The sequence below is a fragment of the Palaemon carinicauda genome, chromosome 12, assembly GCF_036898095.1.
Source record: "Palaemon carinicauda isolate YSFRI2023 chromosome 12, ASM3689809v2, whole genome shotgun sequence".
NCBI classification, from domain to species: domain Eukaryota; kingdom Metazoa; phylum Arthropoda; class Malacostraca; order Decapoda; family Palaemonidae; genus Palaemon; species Palaemon carinicauda.
Genome location: NC_090736.1, coordinates 64854170 through 64862106, shown reverse-complemented (window position 1 = coordinate 64862106; position 7937 = coordinate 64854170). Strand labels below are relative to the sequence as shown.

General features: G+C 52.2%; 1 pseudogene; it reads left to right on the top strand.

Moving 5' to 3' along the window:
* The first annotated feature begins 7367 nt into the window (after positions 1-7367).
* Positions 7368-7486, top strand: LOC137651372 (5S ribosomal RNA; annotated as a pseudogene).
* The last annotated feature ends 451 nt before the right edge of the window (positions 7487-7937 follow it).

Here is a 7937-nt window from a genome sequence, read left to right as displayed (position 1 = left end):
AAGCTGAGTATAGTTGTTCCAGGTCAAATCTGATCTGTTACCCTTCCAAAGTTGATAGGCCTCCTGCTTCTCCAAAAAAGCACGCCTACAATCATCATTGAACCACGGTTTGTCCTTCACTCGGTACCTTAGCACACGAGAAGGGATACGCCTATCAATTATGTTGACTAGATTCTCATTCAAAGGGACAACAGGATCTACACTATTATATAATTGTGACCAATTCAAGCACAAAAGATCATGTAAAATCCCATTCCAGTCTGTTTGGGATTTCATATAAATTTTACAAGAATATGATATATCAGGGACAGGCTGCTCAGTCTTCACTAATAATGAAATCAAGGCATGATCAGATGTCCCGACTGGAGAACCAACCTTACCAGTTATAACGCCAGGGGAGTCAGTGTATACGAGGTCCAAGCAATTACCAGACCTGTGAGTAGCTTCATTTATGATTTGCTCACAGCCTGATTCAGAGGCAAAGTCTAAAGCTCTTAAGCCATGGCGATCGGTAGGAGAGATAGAACTTAACCACTCCCTATGGTGAGCATTAAAATCACCAACAAAGACAAAAGAAGCCTTTCTATCATCTTCTTGTATCTTAGCCATAATGGTAAGAAGACAATCGAAGATAGAATCATCCATGTCTGGATTCCGGTAGATCGAACATAAATAGAAGTTGTTATGCCTGCCACAAACTTTTATTACCTGAATCTCATGACATCCACATTGATAGCAGGACTTATGAGAAGCAGGGTACTCGGTCCTAATATACACCGCCATTCCCCTGGCCCTAGGGATGGCATCACGTTTCAACATTATTGGCTTCTTAAAACCAGTTATAAGGAGCTCAGATGAGTGCCTCATATTAGAAACCAAAGTTTCTGAGCACAAAAGAATATCATACTGTCTGGACGCAACTGTAAGGTCTTGGATATTTGCATGAAGACCACGCATATTGCAATACAGAAGACGACATTGACGAAATCTAGGACGTACTGATCCCGGATTTCGCTCAATGTCTTCAGACAGCATAAGAATTAATAGAAATAAAAAAAGAGACATCATACTTATAAACTAGATTAACAAGAATTATAACAAAAACAATACGTACAGAATTATAAACAAAGTGATTGATGATACCCATAGACTATAGTAAAAAGTCGGAAAAACTGGTCAACATGGAGGAGCCGATACACCATGCAAGGCTAAATACCCTCCAGGATAGCCACTTCAACTGAAGGGAGGACAGTAAGGATGGTTTTGAGAAGAAAAAGAATCAGAAAAAGGAAAAGACAACCTCTTGATAAACCACCAGGCATCCATGGCCCTTCTATTAAGCCTGCCCAACACACCATTTCAAAAAAACAAGAGGAAGAAAAAAAAATAAGATAGAATAGTGTGCCTGAGTGTACCCTCAAGCAAGAGAACTCCAACCCAAGACAGTGGAAGACCATGGTACAGAGGCTATGGCACTACCCAAGACTAGAGAACAGTGGTTTATATTGGAGTGTCCTTCTCCTAGAAGAGCTGCTTACCACAGCTAAAGAGTCTCTTCTACCCTTACCAAGAGGAAAGTACACTGAACAAATTGCAGTACAGTAATTAACCCTTTGGGTGAAGAAGTGTTAAGTATCTCATTGTTGTCAGGTGTATGAGGAAAGACGAGAATATGTAAAGAATAGGCCAAACTATTCAGTGTAAGTGTAGGCAAAGAAAAAATAAGCCGTGACCAGAGAGAGGGATCCAATGCATTACTGTCTGGCCAGTCAAAGGATCCAATACCTCTCTAGTGGTAGTATCTCAACGGGCGGCTGGTGCCCTGGGTTTACCTTTCGGCGTAGCTGAAATGGCGAGCCATTAGAATTTAACGAGGGTGTGTTACCCCGCGCTAGTTAGCATGGGGGTAGGGGAGTGGTAGCTAGCTACCCCTCCCCCCCCTCACACACCGGTGAACTGCTTCACTTCACTTTTGGCTCGGACAATGGACAGACATCTCTGTCTTTGTCCTCGCTTGGCAGCCATTGATTGTTTTGTCTTTACTTAATCACTAATTTTCTTTTACTCAATATATATGTAAACATTTTTCGTTTTTATGTATATATTTGAGTATAGAAATCAGAAGTTTCCTTTTCAGAGTTTGTGCTTGTGTGTGTAGTGTACGATATCTCCGTGGAGCCCTCGGCAGTTAGGCCGCCATGGTGTAATTTCATGGGTCGCGATCGAGTTTGACTATGGTCTTTCTCTCTCTCTCTCTTTGAGGTCGTTCACCTTTTACTACGTTACTTTTACTACGTCTGAGTAGCTTCCTTCCCGTGTGGGTGGGGTTGCTACGGCGTACGTTTTGTCTCAATTAGTTTATGAATCTAATGGTATTTGTTGATTTTTCAGCTTTGTAGAACGATTCCATTCGGGGTTTTCGTTCTTTCTTTAGTGTTCATTCATTTTTAAATTACATAATTACATAGTTACATAATTATGATTGTTATAATTCTGTGTTGGTTACAGCTCTCCTTCCGTGAGTGTAAGTGGTTGTGAGGGCACGTGCCTGTTGTGTAATTCTTGTGTTCCTTTCCCTCGGGATTCCTCTTCGGAGCCTTTCCGGGGGAATGAATGCTAACTAATGATTTTTGTTTTTATTTTTCATAGTTACCGATCTAGTTCGTTTCTGTAATGTGACAACGGAGTGAGCTGTCTTGTTGAGGCCTGGGGATTCGGCTGTTGCTGCCTCCCCTATAGATCTTCGTCAGGGGCGTGTCTCCTTCTCCTGGAAGTACTCCTGTGATGATTGACAGCTCTCCAGTTCATTTTAGAACACTCAGGAGGCTCGCCTCCTTGGGTGGGTAACTTTCCTTCCGAGAGAAGTTTTTCTGTCCAGGCTTGAGTTTTTCCCCTTTGGGGGGTTTTTCTCTTGCCTTTTTTTCGTGCGACTATGCTCTTGGTGCTGAGCGGTCGCACCTGCAGTTACGCTCAAGGGGCTGGGCAACTGCAGGAGCCCCTCTTCGGAGGATTGCTCTTTTTAGGTCACTGGCTGACCCGTCTCTTCTACGAAGTGTTTTTCTTTCGTTCACGAGAGAGTACACTCGTAGAGACTCCTCTTTGGAGGACTCTTCTGCTGTTGTTGCTGTTGGCCGCCTTCGCTGTAAGGCTCACCGTCTGCTACGTCGTAAGGGCCTCCCATCTCCTTATAAGGGTGCTAAGAGGCGACTTTTTGAATCTCTGTATGCAGCCTGCAGCTCCTTCCTCTTTAGAACTCTGCGGGGATCGATCTCCAACGCCTTCTTGACCTTCCGCCCCTGATGCAGATGGACAGCAGTCTGACCTCGTCTTCCGACGGACAACGGTCTTCCGACGGACAGCGGTCCCTTCGAAAGGGTTGCCTCCCATGGGGGTGCTTCCCTTGCGTGTCAGGGTTCCCCTGCGCGCCCTTCTGCAGTGTTCTCTCCTGCTCAGTGTTAGCACACAGGCGCTCTCCTGCTCAGTGTTAGCACACAGGCGCTCTCCTGCTCAGTGTTAGCACACAGGCGCTCTCCTGCTCAGTGTTAGCACACAGGCGCTCTCCTGCTCAGTGTTAGCACACAGGCGCTCTCCTGCTCAGTGTTAGCACACAGGCGCTCTCCTGCTCATCAGCGTTTTCCTGATCGCTAGCGCTCTCCTGTTTGCCAGCGCTCTCCTGTTCGTCAGCGCTCTCCTGATGATCGTCGCTGCGGTTCCTGTTGGTTCCTAATATGCGCCCTGTGCGCCCACGTTCGCCCGCGCAATCTAGAACTTTGGTTCAGGTCTTGGACAAGGACTCTTCTTCTACGCACAGGATTCCACGCGTTGCCTTCTGCTCGCCAGCAACCACAGACGCGTCAACGTTCGCCTGCTCGTCAGCCATCTCCTGCGCGTCAACGATCGCCATCGATCTGCCACGCGTGTCAGGTCCCCTGGACACCATCAGTAGCGATGTAGCTCTCGCCTGCTGTAGACGATCTCCGGTAGCTGAGTCTTGCCGTAGATCTTCCTCCTGCTCGCCAGCGCTCACCTTTATTTCTGTCCTTCTGTGCGCCAGCTTTCTTCAATCGCCAGCGCACATCTGCGCGCCCTTTCCTGCCACGCATCAATAGGCGCCAATGGTTTTTTCTGACCGTCCAGGATCGCCTGATTGACAGCTCGCTTCAGCGCTCACCTTCCTGATGCACCTGCGCACATTCTGATTAGCGCGATGCGCGCTAATCATCCCTAGTCTCTTACACGTTAGCGTTTTGTTAACGCACCACCGCTCGCCAACGCGCCATCCCTTGCCATCGCTCGCCAAGACGCGCCATCGCTCGCCAAGACGCGCCATCGCTCGCCAAGACGCGCCATCGCTCGCCAAGACGCGCCATCGCTCGCCAAGACGCGCCATCGCTCGCCAAGACAGACGCGCCATCGCTCGCCAAGACGCGCCATCGCCCGCCTACGCGCCATTGGTCTCCCGACCGCCTGCGCTCATCCGCGCGCCCACGTGCCTGCGCGTCCACACGCCACGTGCCCGGGCGCATGCGCTCGAATGTTCGTCCGCGCACGAACCAACGGTATTCCATCGCGTGGACCAACGGTGTTCCGTCGCGCAAACCGACGGTGGTCCGTCGCGCGAACCGCCTGCTCGTCAGCCATCTCCTGCGTGTCAACGATCGCCATCGATCTGCCACGCGTGTCAGGTCCCCTGGACACCATCAGTAGCGATGTAGCTCTCGCCTGCTGTGGACGATCTCCGGTAGCTGAGTCTTGCCGTAGATCTTCCTCCTGCTCGCCAGCGCTCACCTTTATATCTGTCCTTCTGTGCGCCAGCTTTCTTCAATCGCCAGCGCACATCTGCGCGCCCTTTCCAGCCACGCACCAATGGGCGCCAACGGTTTTTTCTGACCATCCAGGATCGCCTGATTGACAGCTCGCTTCAGCGCTCACCATCCTAATGCACCTGCGCACATTCTGATTAGCGCGATGCGCGCTAATCATCCCTAGTCTCTTACGCGTTAGCGATCGCCTACGCGCCCGCGCGATTCTTCGCCTACGCGCTAGCGTTTTGTTAACGCACCACCGCTCGCCAACGCGCCATCCCTTGCCGACGCGCCATCGCTTGCCAACGCACCTTCACTCGCCTACGGGCCATCGCTCGCCAAGACGCGCCATCGCTCGCCAAGACGCACCATCGCTCGCCAAGACGCGCCATCGCTCGCCAAGACGCGCCATCGCTCATCAACGCGCCATCGCCCGCCTACACGCCATCGGTCTCCCGACCGCCTGCGCTCATCCACGTGCCTGCGCGACCACACGCCCACGTGCCTACGTGCATGCGCTCCAATGTTCGTCCGCGCGCGAACCAACGGTATTCTGTCGCGCGGACCGACGGTGTTCCGTCGCACGGACCGACAGTGTTCCGTCGCGCGGACCGCCGGTGTTCCGTCGCGCGGATCGCCGGTGTTCCGTCGCGCGGACCGACGGTGTTCCGTCGCGCGGACCGACGGTGTTCCGTCGCGCGGACCGACGGTGTTCCGTCGCGCGAACCGACGGTGTTCCGTCGCGCGAACCGACGGTGTTCCGTCGCACGAACCGACGGTGTTCCGTCGCGCGAACGTTGGCTCGATTTCTGCAGTATCCATTGCTCGCCTACGGGTCATCGCTCGCCTGTGAACTTTCGGATTCCGCCCACCAGCTCTCGCTCTTCCTACCACACTCGCCCTCCTCCTGCGCTCTCTCGCGCACTTTCGTCTGCGCTCCTGCGCATCCGCGCATGGGCGCTTCTACGTTCGGCCACACGCGAACCATTGATTATCATCGCGCGAGCGCCAGGGTGATTGCAACCACGATTCCTGTCGGGGTTTCGCAACATGGCCAGCCTGGTGAGTCTTTTGGAGCGTATTTCCAGAACACGGTCTTCACCCCTTAAACGCAGAGCATGGCACATGCAAGAGCAGGAAGAATCTTCAGGGAGGTCTGAGCAACATTCTTCTTTCCAGAACCTGGATTAGCCCTCCCTTGCCAGGGAGCTTTCCGTTCGAGATTTCTCCGTCGGGCAAGGGGTGACTAGTTTAGCCCTTCCTCTTCTCCATCTTGTGGAAGGGGCTTACCAGGTCCTTTCCCTCCTCGGTTGCGACCCGAGGTTTTGTACAAGGAAGCTTCAGGAAGATCATGGGTACTTTCCTCCTCTCGGGCTCAAGCACCTTGGCGTTTCGTCGCCAAGTTTCGAACTTGCGGGCAAGCTCGATGTTGGACCATCTAGACGCAGTGACCGAGGGCTTCCTCTCGGGTGTCTCATCCGTGGATGTCCACAAGCTCAGACACTCTTCCATCCTTAGGAAGAGCTTGTTTGTGCCCAAGGACAGAGACATGAACAGCGGTTGTGCGGATGAAGTCGACTTCCGTTTTCACTCCTCCAAGGTGCTTTCTTCCAGACCCTGCAGGCCTCCAGCGCCTCTTCTTTCAGCCCCGTCGGCCTAAGTTATCGAACCGACTACGGCAGCTAAGACAAGGTGTCCAATAGTAGTCCCCTCTTGTCAGGGACTGGTAGCCCGGGAGGCTCTCCCGGGGGGGGCATAATCCTAGAGGGAGCGGCAGAGTTCACAAACTCTAGTATTGGCACCCCCCCCCTTGCAGGTCTCACGCTGGGAGGATGCCTAAGGTTACTCATCCGGATAACAGCTTCCCGATGCCGATTCATGCACGATCTCCGTGATCAGCCAAGGATATCGCGCCTCGCTCTTACCATCTTTCCGTTTCTGTCAGCGAATTCAGTGTCACTGAACCTCTATGCCATGGGGTCGGCAAGAGTTTTGCCCGTTTGGGCAGAATGATCCATGCCTTAGGAGAAGGTCCTCCACAGGGTCGTCGATGGCTTCACCCCTTGGCTTCTTCAGTCGATCCTTTCTCTTAGGAAAGCATCTGAGACGGGAATTCCGTGGTCGACCTCTCAGCTCTGTTCAAGTTTGTCGAACAAACTTCGTCCAGCGTGGAACAGCAGAATCGATCAGACTGGTAATGAGGCAGCAGAACTCCTTAGGCCCTGGATTGGAAGGACGGGTACTTCCAGTTTCCATTCCATCCATCTTCCAGGAAGCTCTTGGAATTCAGCCTAGACTTAAGATGCAGTGTGGCGATCCCGCCGCGGCATCGCAGGTTTTTCCCCAGAGAACTCTCCCTGCTTTCCTCATGGCCGCTCAGGAGCAGGCTTCCGCCTCCTTTGCCTTTTGGAGGTCTGGTCAACTCCGGTAGGCTTGTGTTTGACCTTCTTCATCGTCGGGACAAGCTTCCGGGTCCTTACCATGAGTGAGGGATCATGGTAATTTGCTAGGAGCCTTCTCTACTTCTGCCTCAACATCTGGAGTATCTAGCCATGATATTGAGTCAACGGCCTTACCACGTTGGAAACACCGCTTCTCGTCCAATCAGCGAAGGTAAGCAACGTTGGGTCTGGTCAGTACTTGGATGGGTGACCGCCTGAGGACGCCAGATGCTGTTGCCTCCTCCTCCGAGCCTTCCCTTCAGTTGACTGTGGCAAGGCTGAGGAGAGTTGCAGTTCCTGTTCTCAGTCAAGCTTAGCTTTCAGCCCTATCTTGGAACGTTTCCTGGGTCTCTTTTTCCTCATTGACCCGTCTAAAGTCCCGAACGGTCGCCTCAGGATAAGTTCCCTGTGGGGCGGCCCAAGTTCCGGTGGTATCAAAGCAACGATTAACCTGACTTTCTGGCCCCTATGGGACCACCGGAACGTTTAGACCTGCAATGGGTGTTGACCTATGGAACCTCTTGATGGGAGTGGATATTCTCGTCTTTTCCCCACATTTTGATGCTGTTCTTGGACTCGTCAAAGAAAAGGGAGGGGGGGGGGCATGTTCCGGTTCAGGCCTATGGTTAGGACCTGAAGGGTACCTCTCCATCGTTCTGGCAGGCTTAGGGGCCGTAGTCTGGCACCTCTA